This window comes from Panulirus ornatus, chromosome 13 (assembly GCF_036320965.1).
Source record: "Panulirus ornatus isolate Po-2019 chromosome 13, ASM3632096v1, whole genome shotgun sequence".
Classification (NCBI taxonomy): Eukaryota; Metazoa; Arthropoda; class Malacostraca; order Decapoda; family Palinuridae; genus Panulirus; species Panulirus ornatus.
Window position 1 is genome coordinate 16363886 of NC_092236.1, and position 27116 is coordinate 16391001.

Here is a 27116-nt window from a genome sequence, read left to right on the forward strand (position 1 = left end):
TGAAATTGTCCTGCGAAGAAATTTCTCTCAAGTACGGCTATTCTCTGCCTCGAATGGACTTACGTTATGGGTAATACATTCTTAGAGATTTTTTATTCACTTTTCATCTGTAAGACAATGAGATCAGCGTGTGTCTGTGTGTATATGCGTGTGAATGCGTGTGTGTGTGTGTGTGTGTGTGTGTTTGTGTGTGTGTGTGTGTGTGTGTGTGTGTGTGTGTGTGTGTGTACTAAATACCAATATATGGAGACACCCATAACGTTCGCAGGTCTCATACCGACACGCTACCACTGTACCTTCCACAGAAGCAAGGCTTGCTGCATGCCTAGCGGGGGAAAATGGAATGACAGGAGCTGTCTTACGTAATTTACGCTTGGAAAGCTTCACCTTCAGATGTGGAGGAGAAAAAAATATAACCAAGAGTAAAGAGTGAGTCCTTCACACTTGAGATCATTCTTGTACACGAAGATACACAGGGAGTTTGAGGATCACATAGCTCGAGCTTCAACAGTGTACAGATGACGAGAAGCCAAATTTCGTCCGAACACCGAACGCTAATGAAAGCCGAGGGCTGATGAAGGAGGCGAGGAAGCGTGCCGACAACCATGAAGGGAGGGAAGGTGTGTAAAGCAGACACACACTCCAACAAGAAATAGAAATTCTCAGCGACAACTACATCATTTTCACCGACGTGGCTAAGGAGGTACATGTGACCAGCTGGTCGATGCTGAGGATGACAAGAGATCGAGGAAAAAAAAAGAAGAAAAGTTTCGTTTCTAAGAACTGATCAAGTGACTCAGTTACCGACACATCAAATGTAAAAAGAGTATTTCCAGCATTATGATGCTGTTAGACCAGAAGTGGGAGACGTGGCATTACCGTGGGTCTGCACTGATCCTCGGGTTCCTGCGGCTTCAAGGTTGCGCTACGTTCAGCAGCAGAGCCAGGATGGTCTCCTGTGAATGTTACCTTGAACGGGACGGTGCTCCTACGTTTCGTCAACTGACAATGGAGATGAAGCCTCAACCGAATTCAACTTTCCACTCCGCGGTGCAACCCCAAACAGGAAGAGGCCGGTAACACAAGCAGAAGGCGGCCGCCTTGAACGATCCCAGCCTGAGTCATACGCACGGTCATTTTTACACATTTCGATCCAGTCGTTCATAATTCGCTGTGGCGAGACATAATCACCATCCTGTACGGATAATCTTCCGTGAATTCCAGATCCTTTCTCTCGCTCTCAGACAAGAAAAAAAAAAAATCGAATCATAGCGCATCGCTCTTCTTTGTTGCAGGTCGACAAGGGTTTTGCCATGTCTACAGCGTCACTACAAGTGAGCAACTTGAGTGTAAATATCACATTCCCATGCAGCACTGACTATTATGTTCCGTGTTGGCAGCGCCACGAACGTTACCCTTGTAGCCACTTCTTTTCGACTTGCCCTTGTATTTGTGTTGAAGCTTCAGGAGCCTCAGAAAAGAGACGTTAAGTTTATATATATATATATATATATATATATATATATATATATATATATATAAAACCTTATATGTTCTATGAAGTGCGCGTTCCCATGCACTTTGTTCGTATTATATATATATATATATATATATATATATATATATATATATATATATATATATATATATATATATATATATATATACATATTTTTTTTTTTTTTTATTTTATTTTGCTTTGTCGCCGTCTCCCGCGTTAGCGAGGTAGCGCAAGGAAACATACGAAAGAATGGCCCAACCCACCCACATACACATGTATATACATACACGTCCACACACGCAATTATACATACCTATACATCTCAACGTATACATATATATACACACACACAGACATATACATATATACACATGTACATAATTCCTACTGTCTGCCTCTATTCATTTCCATCGCCACCCCGCCAAACATGAAATAACAACCCCCTCCCCCCTCATTTGCGCGAGGTAGCGCTAGGAAAAGACAACAAAGGCCACATTCGTTCACACTCAGTCTCTAACTGTTATGTAATAATGCACCGAAACCACAGCTCCCTTTCCACATCCAGGCCCCACAGAACTTTTTATGGTTTACCCTGGTTCAATCCACTGAAAGCACGTCGACCCCGGTATACCACAGCGTTCCAATTCACTCTATTCCTTGCACGCCTTTCACCTTCCTGCATGTTCAGGCTCCGATCACTCAAAATCTTTTTCACTCCATCTTTCCACCTCCAATTTGGTCTCCCACCTCTCCTCGTTCCCTCCACATCTGACACATATATCATCTTGGTCAATCTTTCCTCACTCATTCTCTCCATGTGACCAAACCATTTCAAAACACCCTCTTCTGCTCTCTCAACCACTTTCTTTTTATTACCACACATCTCTCTTACTCTATTATTACTTACTCAATCAAACCACCTCACACCACTTATTGTCCTCAATCATCTCATTTCCAGCACATCCACCCTCCTCTGCACAACTCTATCCATAGCCCACGCCTCGCAACCATATAACATTGTTGGAACCACTATTCCTTCAAACATACCTATTTTTGCTTTCCGAGATAATGTTCTCGAATTCCACACATTCTTCAACGCTCCCAGAACTTTCGCCCCCTCCCCCACCCTATGATTCACTTCCGCTTCCATGGTTCCATCCGCTGCCAAATCCACTCCCAGATATCTGAAACACTTCACGTCCTCCAGTTTTTCTCCATTCAAACTTACCTCCCAACTAACTTGTCCCTCAACCCTACTGTACCTAATAACCATGCTCTTATTCACGTTTACTCTCAGCTTTCTTCTTTCACACACTTTACCAAACTCAGTCACCAGCTTCTGCAGTTTCTCACATGAATCAGCCACCAGCGGTGTATCATCAGCGAACAACAACTGACTCACTTCCCAAGCTCTCTCATCCACAACAGACTGCATACTTGCCCCTCTTTCCAAAACTCTTGCATTTACCTCCCTAACAACCCCATCCACAAACAAATTAAACAACCATGGAGACATCACACACCCCTGCCGCAAACCTACATTCACTGAGAACCAATCACTTTCCTCTCTTCCTACACGTACACACGCCTTACATCCTCGATAAAAACTTTTCACTGCTTCTAACAACTTGCCTCCCACACCATATATTCTTAATACCTTCCACATAGCATCTCTATCAACTCTGTCACATGCCTTCTCCAGATCTATAAATGCTACATATAAATCCATTTGCTTTTCTAAGTATTTCTCACATACATTCTTCAAAGAAAACACCTGATCCACACATCCTCTACCACTTCTGAAACCACACTGCTCTTCCCCAATCTGATGCTCTATATATGCCTTCACCCTCTCAATCAATACCCTCCCATATAATTTACCAGGAATACTCAACAAACTTATACCTCTGTAATTTGAGCACTCACTTTGCCTTTGTACAATGGCATTATGCAAGCATTCCGTCAATCCTCAGGCAACTCACCATGAGTCATACATACATTAAATAACCTTACCAACTAGTCAACAATACAGTCACCCCCTTTTTTAACAAATTCCACTGCAATACCATCCAAACCCACCGCCTTGCCGGCTTTCATCTTCCGCAAAGCTTTTACTACCTCTTCTCTGTCTACCAAATCATTCTCCCTAGCCCTCTCACTTTGCACACCACCTCGACCAAAACATCCTATATCTACCACTCTATCATCAAACACATTCAACAAACCTTCAAAATACTCACTCCATCTCCTCACATCACCACTACTTGTCATCACCTCCCCATTAGCCCCCTTCATTTGTTCCCTTGTCTTACGCACTTTACTTACCTCCTTCCAAAACATCTTTTTATTCTCCCTAAAATTTAATGATACTCTCTCATCTCAACTCTCATTTGCCCCTTTGTTCACCTCTTGCACCTTTCTCTTGACCTCCTGTCTCTTTCTTTTACACATCTCCCACTCATTTGCATTATTTCCATGCAAAAATCGTCCAAATGCCTCTCTCTTCTCTTTCACTAATAATCTTACTTCTTCATCCCACCACTCACTACCCTTTCTAATCTGCCCACCTCCCACGTTTCTCATGCCGTAAGCATCTTTTGCGCAAGCCATCACTGCTTCCCTAAATACATCCCATTCTTCCCCCACTCCCCTTACCTCCTTTGTTCTCACCTTTTTCCATTCTGTACTCGGTCTCTCCTGGTACTCCTTCACACAAGTCTCCTTCCCAAGCTCACTTACTCTTACCACCTTATATGTTCTATGAAGGTGCGCGTTCCTATGCACTTTGTTCGTATATGTGCTGGAAATGAGATGCTTGAGGACAATGTGTGGTGTGAGGTGGTTTGATCGAGTAAGTAATGTAAGGGTAAGAGAGATGTGTGGAAATAAAAAGAGCGTGGTTGAGAGAGCAGAAGAGGGTGTTTTGAAATGGTTTGGGCACATGGAGAGAATGAGTGAGGAAAGATTGACCAAGAGGATATATGTGTCGGAGGTGGAGGGAACGAGGAGTAGTGGGAGACCAAATTGGAGGTGGAAAGATGGAGTGAAAAAGATTTTGAGTGATCGGGGCCTGAACATGCAGGAGGGTGAAAGGCGGGCAAGGAATAGAGTGAATTGGATCGATGTGGTATACCGGGGTTGACGTGCTGTCAGTGGATTGAATCAGGGCATGTGAAGCGTCTGGGGTAAACTATGGAAAGTTGTGTGGGGCCTGGATGTGGAAAGGGAGCTGTGGTTTCGGGCATTAGTGCATGACAGCTGGAGACTGAGTGTGAACGAATGGGGCCTTTGTTATCTTTTCCTAGCGCTACCTCGCACACATGAGGGGGGAGGGGGATGGTATTCCATGTGTGGCGAGGTGGCGATGGGAATGAATAAAGGCAGACAGTGTGAAATGTGTGCATGGGTATATATGTATGTGTCTGTGTGTGTATATATATGTGTACATTGAGATGTATAGGTATGTATATTTGCGTGTGTGGACGTGTGTGTATATACATGTGTATGGGGGTGGGTTGGGCCATTTCTTTCTTCTGTTTCCTTGAGCGACCTCGCAAATGCGGGAGACAGCGACAAAGCAAAGTAAATAAATAAATAAATAAATAAATATATATATATATATATATATATATATATATATATATATATATATATATATATATATACATATATATATATATATATATATATATATATATATATATATATATATATATATATATGATATTACTTGAGCGTGTTCCTCATCAACATACAATGAACAGGAACCATGACTGACAACAACGGTCGGTATGACCTGATTCACAGACACATCTTGTCATCCCTCACCACCTCCTCCTCCTCCTCCTCCTCCAACATATTCAACAAAAACACCGTAATAAATATGCATGCAGCACTCCCCCTGTGAAAAACATTTCCCATCTATTTACGTTAGCTCTTTCCAATCTTGGTTTTATTCTCTACCCGATAATGGGATAACGATAAAGATTAGAATCTGGAATTCGACAGGTTCTGAAACCACAAGATTAGAATCTTACCCGCTACGAGCATGTGCTTTACTCGCATTTATTGACAGCTGACAAGAAAATAGAGATCCATCTTCCGTGTCTCGTTCGAGGGAACCAATTCACCTCTGATATTATTCCCAGAAATTCATGTACATTCTATTTTCTCTCATGGCAGCCGTACGAAAGGCTGTGTGAAATATTCATCGATGACTGACACAAGCGTGTGTCGCTCGCCCTACCACAGTCCGGCTCTCTCAATGTTGCATCCCCCAAGCCTCATGAAAACTGTATCAGGGAAAAAGAAAGTCATGGCAGGCCATGGTATCTAAGATCTATACGCTATGCAGATATCAATTTTCATTCATCTGCGGATATCAATTTGGTGATTCTTTCACGAGGGCCATTTTGGTAGTCCTAATGTATTTGTATGATTCATGGCGTGTGATTCATGACCTTTTACCTCGTTCGTGTTCATAATACGACGTGTGCAGGATCTCTTTTCTTTTTCCTTGGTTGATTCATTCCATTCCATCTTTCTTATCCTTTCCCCACCAATTCACTTTTATTCTTATTCCTTCTATCTCACCTCTTTTCCCCATCTGCTCCCTCCTCTTGCATTCCCGGCTTCTTTCCCACCCTCTAACTCCCCCCTCTCGTTTTATTCCTCCTGTTTCCTTTTGCCCTTTCTCTTCTAGTAGCCGCACCTTTTCCGTGGCTCCAACCAAAATCATGATCTTTTGAGGGTCTTATCAACAGGTGACCAGGAAGTTCTTCCCTCACCCCAGAGGGCCGGTCTGACACGTGTCGCCACACCCACTTCGATATTAACATCATGCAACGTCTGGCCCACACCACCGCCGCGCCGGGCCGCTGGCTTAGGTAAGACCGACTTCCTCGTGCCTTATGCTCGATTTACCTGCCGAGCACAAGAAGAAGAAGAAGAAGAAGAAGAAGAAGAAGAAAAAGAAGAAGAAGAAGAAGAAGAAGAAGAGAGAGAGAGAGAGAGAGAGAGAGAGAGAGAGAGAGAGAGAGAGAGAGAGAGAGAGAGAGAGAGAGAGAGAGAGCTCACTTATCCACGACAAGATTTCGCCATGAAGCGGAGTTAGCGTGTAGCAGCTCACGGCAGTGAAATATAGAGTTACGTAGAACGAGTCGCGTGAGTTACGTATTGTCCAGCGTCACGTTCAAGATGGAGTGACTGTATGCTCGTGGACTGAATGCCAGCAGCCCGCGTGTGGATGAGGCAAGGAGGAAAGACAGCAACCTTGGGCGAAAGGAAGGAAATCTGACAGCCACTGAAGTACTGGCTCACGGAGCAGCCATAACCCCTTCGAAACCCAGGCGAGTATAACCCACTCCCCCCCTTGGTCGGTGGCTGCCTCCCGAACGCATGCCTAACGAGAGAGAAGACTGGCAACACAAGAGAAAGAAAGAGGAGCAGAAGTGGGCTGCACCGCTGACAAATGCACCATGGCAGCTGTGTCATTCTTTAGGCAATAGAGGTGATCTGGTCAGGCTGCCACACCGTTCCCACAGAGATTTCTCATCGCCACTAACGTTACCCCAGCTAGACTCGGACAGTTTTATTCAGATTTAAAGCCTAGCGATATACACGACAAAAGGAACTATTCACAATGGCTAGATTCGCGAGAAATAATGGACTGAGTGTACTTGAAGACGACGTTACAAGTATGAGGAGGTGATACCAGAATATGAATATATCCATCTGTTAGGAGTGAAAGCAGTGATTCATCCACCCAGTATGGACTTAGTCTCTTATCTCAACTAGCATACGACGTATGGAACTTACGTACTTAGAAGTAAAGTTATCCATGATCTAGCCCGAGAGAGAGACATACAATTCATGCAACTTGCTTAGAGGCAAAGTTGGCCATGATCTTGTCCATGAGAGAGACATATGACTGAGGAAGATGGCCAAAGGTCTCTCTCTCTCTCTCTCTCTCTCTCTCTCTCTCTCTCTCTCTCTCTCTCTCTCTCTCTCTGCCCCGGACTAGTGGCGCGAGATCTTTTGTGTACATCATGTGATTCCTTCGTTAACCTCTCTATCTTTATCCTTTTCTTCCTCATCTATTGTCTATTACTCTTCTATCTTATTTTCGTATTTCTCTTCCATGATCTTATTCTCTTTTAGTTTGTTTTGCAGATCTGCGTCATGTTCAGTATCATCATCAAGTTTCCCATCACTTATATCTGAATTATTTTCCACCATCTTCTTCCTTCCCTTCAGTCAAGTACACTACAGTACTGCCATTTTGTGGACCTACGACTTAACATGTACAATATTAACATTTCACATCAGCAGCGGTCCAACTTTGCATACAAACTCTATTCAAACAAAAGTTTAATAAAAAAAAAAAATCTGAACCAAAACGGATTTCCTAACAACAGAAGAAACACTAAACGCGATTAGACGATGAGAGTTTAGGTTAGAGAATCAGTCCTCCTCAGCCGAGGTAAGGAGGTTAGCAGCCTCCACTTAGCTAACGCTTCACTTTCGTCGCTTTATTCTACGTAACATGACTCCACCACCGAGGATCCTGCTGGACGTCTTAAACCTGTTGCTGCCATCTCCCCCTCCTGCTCCCTACGCACGAATGACCATTGCGACAGAACCCTTAGCTAATGGAAAAATATTGGATATATATATATAGGTCCAGGTGAGGATATTCCCTCAAAGGCCCAGTCCTCTGTTCTTAACGCTACCTCGCTATCGCGGGAAATAGCGAATAGTATGAAAAAAAAAAAAAAAAAAATATATATATATATATATATATATATATATATATATATATATATATATATATATATATATATATATATATATTAGTCTTCGTTCCAGGAGCTCTTGTAGTTCTAAGGCTGAGCTATTTCCAGCGGCTGGTAAATGATGGACTCAATTTTTGGATTGAAAAGTTCTTTGACGGGACTATGTATACCCAACGCTATAGCTTCGGCAAAGGTGACTTTTCATTCGCGATGTAACCTCATGCGGTCGGAGTCCGGTAACCCTTATATATATATATATATATATATATATATATATATATATATATATATTTTTTTTTTTTTTTTTTTTTTCATACTATTCGCTATTTCCCGCGATAGCGAGGTAGCGTTAAGAACAGAGGACTGGGCCTTTGAGGGAATATCCTCACCTGGATATATATATATATATATATATATATATATATATATATATATATATATATATATATTAGTCTTCGTTCCAGGAGCTCTTGTAGTTCTAAGGCTGAGCTATTTCCAGCGGCTGGTAAATGATGGACTCAATTTTTGGATTGAAAAGTTCTTTGACGGGACTATGTATACCCAACGCTATAGCTTCGGCAAAGGTGACTTTTCATTCGCGATGTAACCTCATGCGGTCGGAGTCCGGTAACCCTTATATATATATATATATATATATATATATATATATATATATATATATTTTTTTTTTTTTTTTTTTTTCATACTATTCGCTATTTCCCGCGATAGCGAGGTAGCGTTAAGAACAGAGGACTGGGCCTTTGAGGGAATATCCTCACCTGGACCTCTTCTCTGTTCCTCCTTTTGGGCCCAAAAAAAAAAAAAAAAAAAAAGAGAGGGGAGGATTTCCAGCCCCCCGCTCCCTTCCCTTTCAGTCGCCTTCTACGATATATATATATATATATATATATATATATATATATATATATATATATAGTAAGGTCTACCACTCTTCATTCAGGTCAACTAACTGAGCCAGGTTTGCTGCCCATAGCTCTCTCCAAGACATTAACTTCTGTTCATCTCGCCAACCCGCTCATAAACTGATTAAACAGCAATAATAACAAAACACTCAAGATGCCGACTTACCTTCATCTGGTACCACTTACTCTCCTCCCTTCTTACTCGCCCTTACGCCTTCGTCTCGCACTGAAAATTCCAAACTTCATTTATCAACATTCCTTCCACACCATCTAATCGTAAAAGCTTCCACAGAGCATCTCCGTCGACTCTATCATAGGATATATCCTGGTCCATAAATGCCACACATAAATATCTTTTTTTTCTCTCTGTAGTTGTTTCACTTCTGAAATAACTACAACAAATACAAAGAATATAAATCCCTGCTGAGTGTATTTCCAGAATAACGCATTGCTATCATATCATACCACTGGCTATTCATGCAAACTACATTAGTAGAGAAATGAAATAATTACTTGAATAATGAAAATAGCAATTACAAGCAATTAGCTGCTAATGAAGGACCCCTAGTGGTTGGTGTCATTACTCAGTTGTTGGATTCTGTACGTTCCACCCTTGATCGCCCTTACCTTCCCTTTCCTCTTCCTCCCTTACTCTCTCTCTCTCTCTCTCTTCGTCACCTCCTCTACCCTCTTCCCTCCGCTTTCTTCTTTCCTCCTTTTACCCTCTTTCTAACACTCACCCTTCTCATTCCGTCCACATACCCTCCCATCACTTTCTTCCTAGCATCTCCTATCACGCCCCCTTCGTCCCTCCTCAGTCTCCTCCTCCCCTCTAAACTGAGTTCGAGTCATTAAGGGATATACTTCTGCAGACATCAGCGCGAGACAGAGTTCACCAGTGGTCTGGTGTTGTGTGAATGGTGTGAAAAAAGGACAAGGCTTAACACAGTAAATATACCTGCATGATGTACGTATGACTGCGCCCCATACTCTTATTTTCGACGTCTTCTATAAGAGCCTCTGTCTGTTTCTCTGTCTCTTCTATCTGCCTGTCTATCTGACTCACAACCTCTCGTTTTAGGTACTCGTAGGTGTGCAGCTATACTCTCTCTCTCTCTCTCAACCCCTTTCCCTTACTCTCCATCACACCCCACGATTTGCTCAAATGTAAGCAAGACTTACAACACATACACATAAAAAGTTCCTAAATCAGGAAAAAAAAAAAAAGAGGAGGAGGACAGGCTGCTAAGAGATTACGTGTGGAAAAATTCATCACCAAATGCTGCTCCGTGAATACAGTCTGTCAGCTCCTTAGTAATGGAGCAAAAATCTGGGCGAGATTTTTACAATGCACGTCGAGGTAACCCCACAAAAAATCTGGGTCTGGTTGAGGGAAAGAGTAAGGGAAAAAAAAAACAATATATATATATATATATATATATATATATATATATATATATATATATATATATATATATATATATATATATGCGAAAAGGAGAGAGAGAGAGAGAGAGAGAGAGAGAGAGAGAGAGAGAGAGAGAGAGGAAGAGAGAGAGAGAGAGAGAATATGATCAGAGCTGTGTGTCTAACCTCCCTCAGCTCCGCTAAGATCCCTTATACACCCTGACGGGGTACACAGAATGACCCCAATATCATAATATTTCAAGACATTATCCTTTCACAAAGTATCTGTACCTTCTGTAAATCATCTTGATATATAGATCTTGAATTACACCAGACTACATATGCTGAGTTCCCGTGTTTGTTCTTGATAATGCCAGGGAGGTCGTAATCATGCAATGCAACGTCGCCGTAAATTCATGTTGAAGATATTCTCTTCCCCGAACCTAATGATGGCGGCTGAGAATCACCCATCCTGGAGCTTGCTGCTAGTGCGTGTAATTTTCATTTTGTCGTCCGTATCGTAACTAATGTATATATGTCCGCATCATAACCGATGTATATGTTCGTATCATAACCTATGTATATGTTCGTATCATAACCTATGTATATGTTCGTATCATAACCTATGTATATGTTCGTATCATAACCTATGTATATGTCCGTATCGTAACTTATGTACAGTATGTACCTTGACCGTCCCTACCTGCATTTCTGATTCATTTCAAAGCTAATGCGTTAATGCGACTTGTTAATGGACACCGCAACATGTTTCTCAGCTTCTTCGTTCGTTTATCCACGTTCACTATTTAAGTAGCCTGGTTCGAACCCGTTCGTCTTTGCCAGTCGATCTGTTCTCATTTTTTCCACTTGTTCGATGCAATCACCTAGACTCGTTTATCTGCACCTGGATGTCTTTCCTTAATGACGAACCTCTTCAGTCATACATTTCGTTCCTTTACGAGCTCCACTGACCGGTTCGTTTGATTTGATTCATGATGTCAAACTTGCTTTTAAAATAAATACGAACTTTATGTATCACCGCTTTGGCTAGTATAGCTATTCCCTGAGAGTGGTTGTTCAACACCTGAACTCGCTTATTCATTTTTGATTCGTTTGAGAGAAGTTCGAATCCTCAGTCGCTCGACCCTTTAATTCGGACCCTGAGTCATTTTTGACTCAAAATGTACCATGACTTGCATGTTCTTCCTTGTCTCATTTAGTTCCTCCGCTGTTCGTTCGTAATTGGTTATCCTCACCGAGACTCGTTAATCAATAGCTCATCTCGTTTATTCCCATTATCACTCTCATCCATACGTATATACGTCAAATGGTTTATCGAAATGTTTCGCGTTGATTACTCATCATCCAGTTTTTCAATCATGACTTCTTCACATTGCCAAAATTCACTGTTCGCTTATCCGGCGTTTTTTTTCTTTTTCTTTTTTCTTTCAGTCACTCATTCGTACCCTGATCTGTTCCACAGTAAGGTGACTACACAGTCCAGACCTCGAGCAAATGGGCAAATATCTGTAGCTAATCCGTTGTGTTCCCTTATACCCTGACGTTTTAAACTATTCAGTGTCATTAATACTTCACCGGCAGGAGGTGGGCTGGCAGCGGCTACCTGCCGGTGGCTAGCAAAATCCGCTTAGATTGTCATACTGATTTAGCGGAAATTGCTTGGTGCTGTCTTGGCTGAGGCTTGGCGGAAACTGTTGACTGGTCGTATGATGGAGTTCTGTCTGCCTGTTTACGGGCGCCGCTCTAGGCAAAATTTTTTTCCTCCTTTCCTCTGCCCTACCGAAAATTGCTTGAAGCTGCTTTACCGAAAAAGCCTTTGAGACGACGATCAGATAGGAGGAATTGGCTACTTTTGCCTTAAAAGGCAAAATTGTTGAATGAATTGCTACATGAGCTTAAAAAAAGAAAATTGCTTATTGTGCCGCGAGTGACTTGTTTTGCCGACAGTCATTCCAGAGAAAAGACTTGACCGGTGCGCAGGCAGAGTTTGCCTCCCGCCGATTCTTCGGCGATGGCGACGAGAGCTTTACGTTTGTACTGTCTTGGTAAAGATTTCGTTCACTGCTGCAGCCCAAACACCTCATCAAATGCCGCTCGCATTCTACATCATTGCTACATTCTGATCCTCAACGACTGTCATTCTGATAATCATGACCGCCTGTGAAGACTATATTGCCGGCTCGTGTGTTCTTGGTTATTCTGCCCCTCCAGCGTCGGGAGCTGTCGAGAAATAGGAAAAGAAATTGATTGGCAGTGTTTCTCTTATGTAACTCTCTCTCTCTCTCTCTCTCTCTCTCTCTCTCTCTCTCTCTCTCTCTCTCTCTCTCTCTCCCTTGGAAATTGCTTAGTTCATTTCCGATATTTGATAGCTCAATGGGACCTGCTTATTAGTTATGAGTCAGCTTTTATTGCTTCGGGGAATTGCTTGCTGTACTTCCAATACTTAGCGCATATTGCTAGAGCTAGGAGTGCTTATTGCACGGTTAATAATTGCGGGTTGTCACTGTAGCGGAAAACTGCTCTCCGGAAACTGGGGTCCTCGTTCTCGTTGCTCTTGCCCAGGCCTTATTTTCTTTCTCTATCTGTCTTTTGTCCCTTATTGTCACTGCTTTTTGGTGAGCGAGTGGGTAAACAGAGGGTTTGAAATCCTTCGGTGTCATTACGAGTGATAGAAACTGGTCACGTGCAGCGCTCCGCTCTCATGGTCACTTCAATGTTCGATATCTCGACCCTTTATTTGTTTTGCTTCATGCCACTGATTTGTCTCGAGGTTACGGTGGAAACTGCTGCCTCGTGTGCAGCGAGAACCAAACTGTCTCTCAGCAGTTGGTCTGATACTTGCTTCGGCTCTGTATTTTGCTCCGAGCAACAGGTCACACCTCTCATGACCCCATTAATGGCACGACGTGATGTTTGGAGGTGTGCGTGACGAGAAGTCTGGAGGTTGGAAATGCCAGAGGAGGTGGTTGGTGACGCTGATATTGATGGTACTGGTGGTGGGTTTGGTTGATGTAGTGGTGGTGGTAGTGGTGGTCAAAGCTACTGGAGTTATGTCTAACTTCTTCTCATTCTGTCTTAAAAGCTGTGAAGGAGAATGATCACACGACATTCGGTATATCAAACGAACCATCTGCACAAATACTCTTTGTACGCGCTGAGCTTAAACTGTATCTTACGGAAAAGACAGTGGTAGATACTTTTACATTTTAAGCTTAGACATTTATGAATTATACGGAGGTGCAGAAAGGTGTACAGTGTGGAGAGTTTTAAACAAAGACGAGAGGTGCTGGGAAAGATTGGTGGAAAAATAAAAACAATGGATGATATTTGCCTGTATGGATCTGGTTCAATGTACTGACAACGTGAAGGTCACTAAAGAGGACAGCATCGGGGCCCACACGCAGGTACTGATAAGGGACTGGATTTCATCCGGGTGGAGAAGGAGGTGAAGTAGCGGTAGATAACTCCAAGGTGAACTGTATCAAGCAATGATGAGGATCGTGACGCATGTTATGTGTGGGAGCAGCGTTTCCACTGGAGAATGACCAGAGTTTTGTAAAGGACTGACAACCGGAAGATACTACGGGTAGAGCAACATATACCAAAGAGCTTTCATACAGCAGCGGCTGGAGGTGGTTGTGGTGGTGGTGGTGGTGGTGGTAACAGTGGTTGTCACGGAGGTGGTGATGTTACCAGTAACAGCGGTAACGGGCATCACTGGCAGCGAAGGCCGGGGGGGAGGGGTGGGAGTGATCGTTGTAATGGTGTCTGGTAATTGGGCAGAAGCAGTGGTTTCGTAGTGACTTCCTTCAACGATGTTTGACGTAATGGTTTCTGCTATATCACCGACGCTGCTGTGGCGGTCACAACTGTAACGATACTTCACAGTGACCCGCCCCACTGCGTTCTTCCTGTACATCTTTCACAGTTAACATCTAGGACAGACGATATGTCCAAAATAATCACTTCAGGACGAATGCACATTACCCAAAGAAAAGGCTTTCTGCTTAACCTTTGTTAAGCTTGATATGGAGAGTTGGGTTGAAATCAAATCATAAATATTCAATAAAAATCTTTATAGTTTCAACCTTGTGTATAAATCCAAACAGCACAATCCCTACTGGTGGACGTGGCCAGCTTCCCGAGCGCTGCAGTAGCCACATAAGAATAGAATGGACACCAGGAGCAGAAAGGAAGCATCAACTGCATGAGGAATCAAACTAACCAAACCAAACTAACATATGATTTTTTTCTTTCTTTTTTTTTTCCTGTCTTCCTCTTCTTACTGACTCGTCATACAAGCTATAAGCCTCTCGACAGAGGCAGTGGCGTGCCTGCATAAGCCTGGTGCCATGGAACTCCCGATGGGGGTCTGGCTGTGAATGCTGGGGTGTGAGTGATGCATCTCACAGCTCACACCATGAATGAAGCAAGCAACTTTAAAGCGAAAATTCTCCCACAGACCAATGCTTGTTTATTTTTTCCCCTCTCGTTTTCCTTTTTGTATTTATGGTCGTCTGTTGTCGAGGCAGTTCGTCAGGCAGTAGGTTTTTTGCTTGTTGCACGTGATTTCTTTTGAAGTTTTGTATATCGTGGGGCACTGTAAATATGATCGGGTATATATATATATATATATATATATATATATATATATATATATATATATATATATATATATATATACATATATATATATATAGGTTTGCGGTAGGGGTGTGTGATGTCTCCATGGTTGTTTAATTTGTTTATGGATGGGGTTGTTAGGGAGGTGAATGAAAGAGTTTTGGAAAGAGGGGCAAGTATGAAGTCTGTTGTGGATGAGAGAGCTTGGAAAGTGTGTCAGTTGTTGTTCGCTGATGATACACCGCTGGTGGCTGATTCATGTGAGAAACTGCAGAAGCTGGTGACTGAGTTTGGTAAAGTGTGTGAAAGAAGAAAGTTAAGAGTAAATGTGAATACGAGCAAGGTTATTAGGTACAGTAGGGTTGAGGGTCAAGTCAATTGGGAGGTAAGTTTGAATAGAGAAAAACTGGAGGAAGTTAAGTGTTTTAGATATCTGGGAGTGGACCTGGCAGCGGATGGAACCATGGAAGCGGAAGTGAATCATAGGGTGGGGGAGGGGGCGAAAATCCTGGGATCCTTGAAGAATGTGTGGAAGTCGAGAACATTATCTCGGAAAGCAAAAATGGGTATGTTTGAAGGAATAGTGGTTCCAACAATATTGTATGGTTGCGAGGCGTGGGCTATGGATAGAGTTGTGCGCAGGAGGGTGGATGTGCTGGAAATGAGATGTTTGAGGACAATGTGTGGTGTGAGGTGGTTTGATCGAGTAAGTAATGTAAGGGTAAGAGAGATGTGTGGAAATAAAAAGAGCGTGGTTGAGAGAGCAGAAGAGGGTGTTTTGAAATGGTTTGGGCACATGGAGAGAATGAGTGAGGAAAGATTGACCAAGAGGATATATGTGTCGGAGGTGGAGGGAACGAGGAGAAGTGGGAGACCAAACTGGAGGTGGAAAGATGGAGTGAAAACGATTTTGAGTGATCGGGGCCTGAACTTGCAAGAGGGTGAAAGGCGGGTAAGGAATAGAGTGAATTGGATCGATGTGGTATACCGGGGTGGACGTGCTGTCAGTGGATTGAATCAGGGCATGTGAAGCGTCTGGGGTAAACCATGGAAAGCTGTGTGGGGCCTGGATGTGGAAAGGGAGCTGTGGTTTCGGGCATTATTGCATGACAGCTAGAGACTGAGTGTGAACGAATGAGGCCTTTGTTGTCTTTTCCTAGCGCTACCCCGCACACATGAGGGGGGAGGGGGATGGTATTCCATGTGTGGCGAGGTGGCGATGGAATGAATAAAGGCAGACAGTGTGAATTGTGTGCATGGGTATATATGTATGTGTCTGTGTGTGTATATATATGTGTACATTGAGATGTACAGGTATGTATATTTTGCGTGTGTGGACGTGTGTGTATATGCATGTGTATGGGGGTGGGTTGGGCCATTTCTTTCGTCTGTTTCCTTGCGCTACCTCGCAAACGCGGGAGACAGCGACAAAGCAAAATAAATAAATATAAATAAATATATATATATATATATATATATATATATATATATATATATATATATATATATATATATATATATAAACTATATTCTACTTGCGTGTGTGGACATTATGGTAACGTGTTCTTTCATCATTCCAAAATTTTTTTTTCAGGTGTTTCCTGTCGTTGCTGGATCAGTCATGGTAGTAGCAGTGTACCTCCCATGTGGTACACAAGGCTTCTCCTACCTCCTGAACTGTGCTCAAGGCTCTTAATACCTCCTGGGTTAAGTCCTGGACTCTTTTTGTTGTGTTCCGAGACCTTAATACTTCCTATGTTGTGCTCAAGGCTCTTTTTACCTCTTGCTTTGTGGTCCAGTATTCATTTTACTCCCTGTGTTGTGCTGAGGGCTGTCCTGCCTCCAGCGTTGTGTTCAGGGCTGTTCTGCCTCCTGCGTTGTGTTCAGGGCTGTCCTACCTCCTGTCCTGTGTTCAGGTATGTTTTTATCTATTACTCTATGCCTACGCTTCTCAGTGTCTCTCTTACAAGAGTGACCTTGAATCCATTTACATAAAGAATGTGCTGAATAACACATTTGAGAATGTAAATGAAGACTTTCCTTTCACGCAAAATTAGTCTAATTGCACTTGAAGTGTAAATAACCCTTTAATGAACGTCTGTGTTCATGCTCAGCTTTAATTTCAGCGCCGCCGAAGTGCACTTCACCTTTATGTGCAAGTCTGACGCCTGCTGCAACCGGCCTACAGAAATAAGATGAACACCATTTGCTGTATCATGAATACAGTGTATGTTGCTGCTGCGTGCATGCAATTAGCGTCTAAATACGTTAGACTCTCGGATACAAAGCCTTCAGTTTATGGCCAATGGATCTGTCGTGACCTTGTCTTTCCCTGAAACATTTTCATATATTCTTAAAGCATTTCAAGCCTTCTCATCACTTCTCCGTCCTTTGTAAATCTTTTTCTCTCTCCTTTTATTCATGACATTACGAAGAGGAGAACAAAAGTGGAATACACGTTGAGGAACATTTCTTACTCTGATATACGTAAGATGGATATTAAAATAATATACGTCTGAGTGGCTGAATTTCGCTCAACACGATACTGTTTTGATAATGTAAGGGGGGAAACGCGAAGGAAAAAAAAAACAATTAATGATGCTGGGAGGGGAAGCCAGATGTTCAATCCACGAGAGAGAGAGAGAGAGAGAGAGAGAGAGAGAGAGAGAGAGAGAGAGAGAGAGAGAGAGAGAGAGGACCTTACTTACGAGAACTTACGACGGGATACCCACATGTGTGCGAGAAAGAATAAAGAAAAGACGACCCCCCCAACACCCCACGCCCTCCGAGCAAAAAGGAATGAAACTTGACAGCCATTGAAGTGCTGGCTCGCTGCACACCCGTCGCCGACCGTCCCGATACCCAGGGAGGGAATAGCGGTAAAATACCTACCTGAGAGAGAGAGAGAGAGAGAGAGAGAGAGAGAGAGAGAGAGAGAGAGAGAGAGAGAGAGAGAGGATCCGAGATACGTGGAAAACGTGTGGAGGATATTCCTACCACTATGGCTGTGCTGCAGCAGGGAGCGTATTGGTTATCAAAAGACACACAGTCGAAACTGTAACGAGTACAATGGTACAACAAGAGCAAGGTATGGCAGTATTGCGCAATATATGTTCACGTATTGTTCCCGTTGCAATACGTGTTGTCCTTCTGCAGTAACGTAATACGACACTGCAATGATTATCTGGTGATATCCATTGGAATTTGTATCGTTCTCTTGCAAGACTTATTGCCTTATTGTAATATGAATTGCTTCATTGCAATATGAATTACCCAAATGACATACATATCGTCACGTTACAATATGTTTAGCTCTATTGCAATACGTATTGCTTTATTGCAATACGTATTGCTTTATTGCAATACGTATTGTCTTAATGCTATTTGTATCATCACAATGCACGCAATATGTACAATTCTACTGCAACACGTAATGACCTATTGCAACACGCAATGCCCTATTGCAATACGTACTCCTATTGCTATACTCAACGTCCCATTGCAGTATGAACCGGTTCTATTTCAATATGCACTACCCTATTGCCATATGTTTCATTCTATCACAACACGCATTGTTCTACTCCAATACATTACTGTCGTGCAAATTCCAATGGGCAAACCTAGGCAAAAATCATAACTAATTCTTCTGTATAACGCGGTCATGAGTACAACAAATGGAATGCTTCAGAACACAGAATTAATAATATAGTTCTTGATTAACCCAAACCTTTGAGTCGTTCAAGTGCAGGTATGTACGTTGTCAACTACGAACGATGTGAGAAATAACAAGGGAACTTCTTTTTCGTGTTTCTGACTCGATCAGAGAAATATTAATATTTCGTGGAATGTTAATGAGGTTATTCATCCACCTTTACTACTAATCCAAGTTCATGATAGCTGGTATATTCTGTGATGGGGTATATAATGTTTGTGCTTCATAAAAAAAAAGATAGAAAAAATATTTGAAGGTGAAATAGAAAACAGAAAATACCCATATGGCCGCCAAGACTCAAGAAAAGAAAGAAATTTTCGTGAGTACGGAAAATCGAGGACTGAAACAAAGACTTGGGATTCTTGACCTTCCCATTTTTCAGGTGGAGGAGAAATTTGTGTCTCTCAATTCCTAAAACATGGGAATGGGTGGGATCAAGTGTCTCCACGCGTGGAGAGACGTGTGTTGGAGAGTGGTGGTGGTGGTAGTGGTGGTGACGGACGGTGGTGTTGGTGGTGGTGGTGACGGACGGTGGTGTTGGTGGTGGTGGTGGTGGTGTTGGTGGTGGTGGTGACGACCGGTGGTGTTGTTGGTGATGGTGTTGGTGATAATGGTGGTTGTGGCTGTTGGTGGTGTTGGTGGTGGTGATGGTGTGTAGGGTGGTGGTGACGACCGTTGGTGTTGTTGGTGATGGTGTTGGTGATAATGGTGGTTGTGGCAGTTATGACCAATTCTGTGGTTGTAGCAGTGTGGTGCTGGTGGTGGTAATCGTGGTGTAGGTTGTACTAGTGGTTGTGGTATCAACGGTAGGAATGGTGGTGATGGTAGGTAGTTAAGTGACAATGGTGATGGTAGTTAGTGACGACGACGAACATCAATTCATACATTCCTCATAACAGTGGTGGTGGAGAGCATGTTGTAGATGTTGTTACTGTTGTTGTTGTAACTGAAGGTGCTGACTTAAGTGGAGCTCTTGAAGGAGAGAGGTTTGATGACGCTGATGTTGAAGCTGACGGTAGCGAGCGATTCTGTGGCTGTGGGTAGGATCCTGGTGTAAGGGGGGGGCGAGGGTGGTGTCATATGCGGCAAAGACAAACAATGACGTTACTATTGACGATAATACGATCGTATGACTCAATAGGATGATCCCGATCCCTCTCAAAATTCAAACGCTCATCCTAATTAATCCTAAACGCAGTGTATAAACGATATGGAATCAAAATGAATGGAATAAAACTTAATATTCCTGACTAACTGAACATACATTATCATCTATGGCTAAAGGAAAATATAGCACCCTCATGTAAAAATACGATACTGAACACACTAAAAAAAGAAATGGTAGATATATAATAAAGTCAGTCAACACGGGAAAAAAATTTTTTGGAGGGAATGGAGGAGGCTGGGGTGAGGAAGGGAGAGTGAAAGGGAGCGTGGGGGAAGAACCCGGGAAATGTGAGAGGGGGAGAGCAGAAAGGGGCAGTGAAAGATGAGAGGAATCGATGGCGATGGAGAATAAAAGGTGGTGAAGGAGAACCTAGAGATGGAACAGGAAAGGCTGGAATGTAGCTGTACAAGGGAAGGAAGAAGGAAGGGTGAGTGGAAAGGGATAAAAAGGACTAGGAAAGAATGAAAGGCAGTTTAGGGAAACATATCAGGGTAGACGATAGGGAGTGGGGTGAGCAGAGAAGAGTAAAACAGAGCGAGTGGGAGCGAGAGAGATAAAGTGTGGCAAGGCAGCTGGAGTGGATGGGACTACGGGTGAATTTCTCAAGAGGGTGACAACGTTGTTGACTGGTTAGGTTAGGATTCTCACTGTATGTATGGCTTAAGGTGAGGTGCCTGAGGACTGGCAGTATGCTTGTATAGTGCCACTGTACAAAGGCAAGGAGGTTAAAGGGGTATGTCCAAATCACAGAGGCGCAAGCTTGCTCAGGATACCTGGTAAGATGTATTCGAGGTGGTAGAGGAAGGGCGGACCAGGTGTTTGCTTTGAAGACTGTGTGTGAAAAATACTTAAAAGATGAGAAAGAATCATGAACGACATTCATGTATCTGGAGAAAAGGTATGGTATGGATGATCGAGAGGCTTTGTGGAATGTGCTACGGATATACGGTGTAGGAGGAAAGCGACTAGAAGCAGTTTCTACCAAAAGACTGAAGTGCTTGTGTGGCTACGAAGAGAAGAGGGTGATTGCTTCCCAGTAAAGGTGGGTCTGTGTCGGAGGTATGATGTCGCCATGACTATCTAACCTGTTTATGGACGAGGCGATGAAGGAGGCGAATACTAAGTTTCTGCCAGGAGGGAGGGGCGATTCTGCTACAGTCAGCTGGGGGTCGAGGGGATGGGAGATGAGTCAGTCGCTGAGTGCAAATGACAGATTCAGTAGAGGAATCGACTGAGTAACTGCAGAAGCTGGTGTCTCAGTCTGGGAGACTGTGCGAAAGGAAGGAGTCGATAGTTAATCTGAATGAAGATAAGGTAATGAGATTCAGCAGGGTAAAGAAACAGTTGGGTCTGAGTACGCGTACGATCAGAACGAACCTGAAAGAAGTAGAGGTTTTTAGATACCTGGGAGTGGATATGGCAGCGGGCGTTACTTCAGGAGCTGAAAGTAATCACAGGGTGAGTGAAGGGGCAAACGAGGAGTGTATGGGGACACAGATAGGTATGTTTGATGTTATAGTAGGCAAGGCGCGGTGGATCCGAGATCAGAAAGCGCATAAGAGGTTGGATGTGTCGGAATGTAATACATAAGGACAAATGTGGTGTACGGAGGATTGATCAAGTACGAAGAAAGAAGAGAGGGGCTAGTGCCTTCTCAGCTTTCTGCCAGTGTTTCCAAAATTTCGTCCAGAAATGTCATTTCCAAAAAAAAAAAAAATCAATTACAAAGTGGTATCTGGCAACAAGCAGATTCGCTTTATTTTCGCTGTTATTTTTTCCGAGGTTGAACGCAATTTTGTGAAACAGGAACAGAAATTAATTAACAAATTCTAAAACAGTTTTTCAATCGAATATTGCAAAAGCAAATCATGGAGTTAAAATTTTAGTGTATTTTCAAAACGAAATAATATGACATACCAGATTATCGCTCAGGAACATTCAGAAATAAATTGCAGGGTTAAAATTGGACGTCAAAATGAATCGGCTCACATTAACTGTGTAAAGCTGAAATGAGTATCGAATGAAAAATGTGAAATTTAGTAACATTCACACTCAACACGCTTATGTCATCGCTTTATCCGACGACCGATAACGCAAGGCGCGGGAAAATGAATAACTGCTAACTTCTATGAAGACTTATTCAATGAACGATTATCGTGGAGCAACAAACGCCTTTATTCAAACAGTCCTAAAACTACTACTAACCAAGAAAGTGGGTCATACGTGGCATGTTCAGCACTTGGGGGTAATTGTTATCGACTTCTGTCGCTGAATCGCATCGAGGGTTTATTTTTTTTCTTATCTTTTTTTTTTTTTCTGCTAAAACATCGACGTCCTTAGACCATGGGACTGGGGTATAGCAAAGGTTTGACAGCGGAAAAAAAAAAAAAAATGGTGGGTCAGGAGTGTTCGGTTTTCCATCCTATCGTCTTACACCGGCGTCCAGCACGATGGTGTGTGTGTGTGTGTGTGTGTGTGTGTGTGTGTGTGTGTGTGTGTGTGTGTGTGTGTGTGTGTGTGTGTGTGTGTGGGGGGGGGGGGGGGGGGGGGGGGGGGGGGGCAGGCAGTACTACTACGTAACTCGACCAAAATGGAGCCGTTTTCGCCACTCTTCTATGACGTAACGAATCCACACGTTTTCTGTGGTTGTTTTCACTAAAGGAGAATATCATATGTAGTGATAACTTCTTCCTGTTTGGTGACGTATACGACGAGAGTTTTGGTGGGATCAAACATTAGTGGCAAGATTGTTGAAAATCCATCAGGCAGCTGTTAAACAACGACAATATATAAGTAAAGTCACTTTTTTTAAAGTTGCTGGACAACATTGTCCATGACACCCGACCGAAATCATCTAGGAAACACATAAAGCAAAGTTCATAAGCTCAGAAATGACCCTTCTTGAATGGCAGAATATAAAAACAAAGGTAGTTAGTAAAGTTGGTTATGCATATCGCAGCCAGAAATCAGTGGTCAACAAGACACGATAGATACCGACAGCTTATAGAACCCCGAGCAGATGAAGCTCGCTCTGAACCCCCCCTCATACTTTCCATACTTTCCCTAAGTGGTTTCCAAGGATTCATGTGGTATTCCAGTGTATGATTATACTCCCTGTTTACGAACGTCACTTGCTATTCTCTTCGGAGTGTTTATGAATCCTGTTCCTCACGTGACCCACGCGTTCGAACACTTCTTCACCTTTTCATGTGTTCTCGTATGCGTCAACCGGTCTTTGGTAACATGTTCTTACCTTCCATTATATCTGATAAATGAGTGTATCATTTTACGAACTATTTTTTTTTAGTAGCAGGTGCTAGATAGGAACACACACACACACACACACACACACACACACACACACACACACACACACACACACACACACATTTGTCCTAAGCTTTCTAGAAATGCAGAGACGCTTATCATCTATTCATTGAACGATGAAGCGAAAAACACCATCAATATGAATGAAAAGTGAAAAACAAGGTAAATGTCTAGTTGATGCTAGCCACAAAAAAAAAAAAACAGCAGTGGAATATGAATGATTTTCTCTAGTATTTGTAGTGTCGTGCTTGGTGGGGGAATAGTGCAAAAGATCTTTCTAACGACACTGAATAAGACGGCAGTGCGGAGGGCTACGAATCATCGTAAATGGTTCGAAAGTAGGGAGGAGGGCTATGAAGGATCGTGAATACGTTCATAGTGGAGAGGACTATGAAGATATGGAAAAATGTAGGATTAATGTACATAAAAGCGGGTGATACACATCAAGAAATAAAGAAAACATCCTATGGGAAACCAACTACGTTCACGCCAGAGCCGAGGTTTGCCTTGAATTTTGGTGTTTTACTCGAAAAAGAGCAGCGTCACAGTCGCCCTCAATACCGGGAAAAGAACATGCAAATAATGGCCAATATCTGGATAATAAACACAATCCAGTGACAATCACATGGTTTCCAAATTACGACGAAAATACGGTGAATGTCGGCTGTTTGAGGAAGTTAGGTCAGGTTTGCCTTTTGATTCCTAAACAATATTCTTAAAGATTTCTTACCAAACATTTTCCCAGATCATCATAACCCTCTCCACAACCAACATCTCTACCATCGAATATATATATATATATATATATATATATATATATATATATATATATATATATATATATATGTGTGTGTGTGTGTGTGTGTATATATATATATACATATATATATATATATATATATATATATATATATATATATATATATATATATATATATATATATATAGATATATATATATACATAACCCAAGCTCAGCCACTCTTGTTTCCCATAGTAAATGCTGAACCGTGTGCAATACAAAACTCGTCATATTTCAGAACTTCTGAGACGCATTTAATCAGGAACTTAACTAAGTTACTGATAACTGGCGTTATCACCCATCTGTAGAAATAACGACAGTACTCCATCCATCCCCGGTTGACGAAAACAATAACAGTACTACATCCTCAAATGTCGCAAAAATAAATGCTTCATGATTAGGCCGTTTTAGAAGTCATGTTTACGTACTCACACTGTTCCCCCCTTTCTCCGTTTTTTTGTGGCGACCATCACCCACGACTATACCTACGTTTAAAGGGACTTAAAACGTTCTTAATTACTTAAGTGTCATTAGCTCAGTGGTGTAACCTTTCGTAGTCTTTATCTCGTGTGCTCGAATCCTACAATGAGCATATGTGAAATTTTCACTCAACTTCAGGTTAGATTACTCATCAAATGACTGCCAGTAATTAATGAAGTATCAATTAAATCCTTACTCCATACTGGACTCCAGTCATATTGTACACTATGTCACGAATATGATTCAGAGAAAGTTGCCCGGCTTATAGCATGGGTATCTAAATATAACATAAACATAAACAACCGTACTAACGATCCTGTAGTTTGAGGTTACCCCGCCAGGGGTGCCTAACGTCTCGTTTCAGTTACTAAGATTACTAGTTACTAAGATTTCTAGTAACGATTGAACGTACATAGGAAACGGCTTCGCATGGCCAGCAGGCCTTACGCAGTGTCCTTCCGTCACCTATTTTCAATTATGACGTACAATCAGCTAGAAAGTGATCGTCAAATAAGGTTCTTCAACATATAACCAAATGGGCAGTTATAATACGACCGCCACGTAACCTTTCATTAGCTACAACATGATGGCCAAACAGCACTCGACTCATGACCGGTAATCACCGAAATACCATACCACCCACAAAACCGAATGTAACTATGTTACTCCCCTAGATATAGTCGATTGAAACATCAAGGTCAAAGGGCACTTGCCATATCAACTAATAAAGGCTTGAAACCATGGCCAAGCAAAATATGACTTACCTCTACACATCCAGTGTAACTGATAAAAAATATCATGGCCAAACAATAAAACAGTAATAATATCATATCATATCACTTACCTCTGCTATATAAAATCTAAAATCAGTTGAAACATCATGGCCAAACGACAAAAGACATATCACCAGAGCTCGAATTGTTCAGTTTCAACGAAGAGGATGAGAGTGGATGTGGGTTTGGGTAAAGGGGAGGAAAGGGGAACCTGAAGAATCCCCTTCATATGAAACACCTGAAAATACATCATTTATGTGTTTAATTCAAAGTTCTCGTAGCGTACAAGGGAAGAAATATGGGTTGCAAAAAATCATTAGCCTAGTCAATTTTAGACATGCTAAAACATTATCTTTATTCATTTAGTTAAAAATGGGTTCGTTATTTCAATCTGAATTCACAAGAGCGATGCTATCCCCCCCCCCCCCCCCCCCCCCCGCAATTCGAGCTCTGATTATCACTTACAATAAATCGGAACATCATGGCCAAAAAAGAAAGCTGATAACATCTTCGCCAGACAGCATCCGAAGAATCACCAACATTCAGCTGAACAGTCGTGGCCCAGCAAGTTGATAAACACAAATTGGGTCACTACTTACCTTCCCTCGCCGGCAGGTGGTGGTGGGGCCGTCCGTGGAAGCCAGCACTCCCCAGACACGACGCTGTCAGGAAATTAATCACTTTACACATTTTCCAGATAATGACACTATTATATTCACGTTACTCACATAATCTCTCAAGGTTTTAACGTACTGAAGTCATTGATCATTACATTGCAATGTTTCACCACATATTTCACTTATCTACTTTCTACCTTTACTTATATATATATATATCACTTATCACTAAGTGTTGCTAGTTAGTCTAGTTCTGATCACCAGTCAAGATATAGCACAATGATAAACTAACATTTCTAAAGTAATGTTCAAGAATCACTGACCCACACACGAGAGGTTGTTCCAGGCAAAATTGACACGAGAGTCAGCTTTGTACCTGATGAGCGTTATCATCCACACATCACACACAAGATAGACATAACTACCCTCCGCCCTCAAGCACGGTCCGGGCAGCACTGATCATGTTTTACATCGTCCTGTGGTATGGGCGGAGCTAACGACCCCCAAGTCAAAACAAGAATTTTCAAATCCGTAATTTCAATCAGCAATAAAAAGAATATTTCTGTTATAATCACAAGTGTAACTTTGTGAAACTTAGGAGTAAATGGTCATAAATGTGTGGCTGATATCATTATCATCTGGATTTTCGATCTTAAATAACGAACATAGATATACATGTAGACCATGCAGTGCACACTGAGAAACAAGTGGACGAAGCAACGGTCGTTTGTGTACTTAGCGCTGATGTGGCCACTGTTGAGCCCCAGCGTATCCACCTGTTGTTACGTGTTATGTCATTCTGCGTCCATGTCATGACATGACACGCTTGGCGTGTCACGGTCAACTGTGTCAGGTGTCAAATGCCACGCTGCGTTCGTCCGGCGTGGCGTATCGTGGATGTCCAAGTGTTTTCATCATTCCACCTCACCGTCTTTAATGGGTCGTGGCCTGATGGCTTGGCGTGTCGCG

At 42.3% G+C, this 27116-nt stretch overlaps 1 long non-coding RNA gene across 1 annotated transcript in view; it reads right to left on the minus strand.

Annotated features, from left to right (window-relative positions):
* Nucleotides 1-27116, minus strand: part of LOC139752596 (uncharacterized) — a 901151-nt gene that overhangs the window by 506478 nt on the left and 367557 nt on the right. The window contains exon 3 of the long non-coding RNA XR_011713540.1: nt 26130-26192. This is a non-coding gene — a long non-coding RNA (uncharacterized lncRNA). The remainder of the gene's footprint in view (nt 1-26129; nt 26193-27116) is intronic.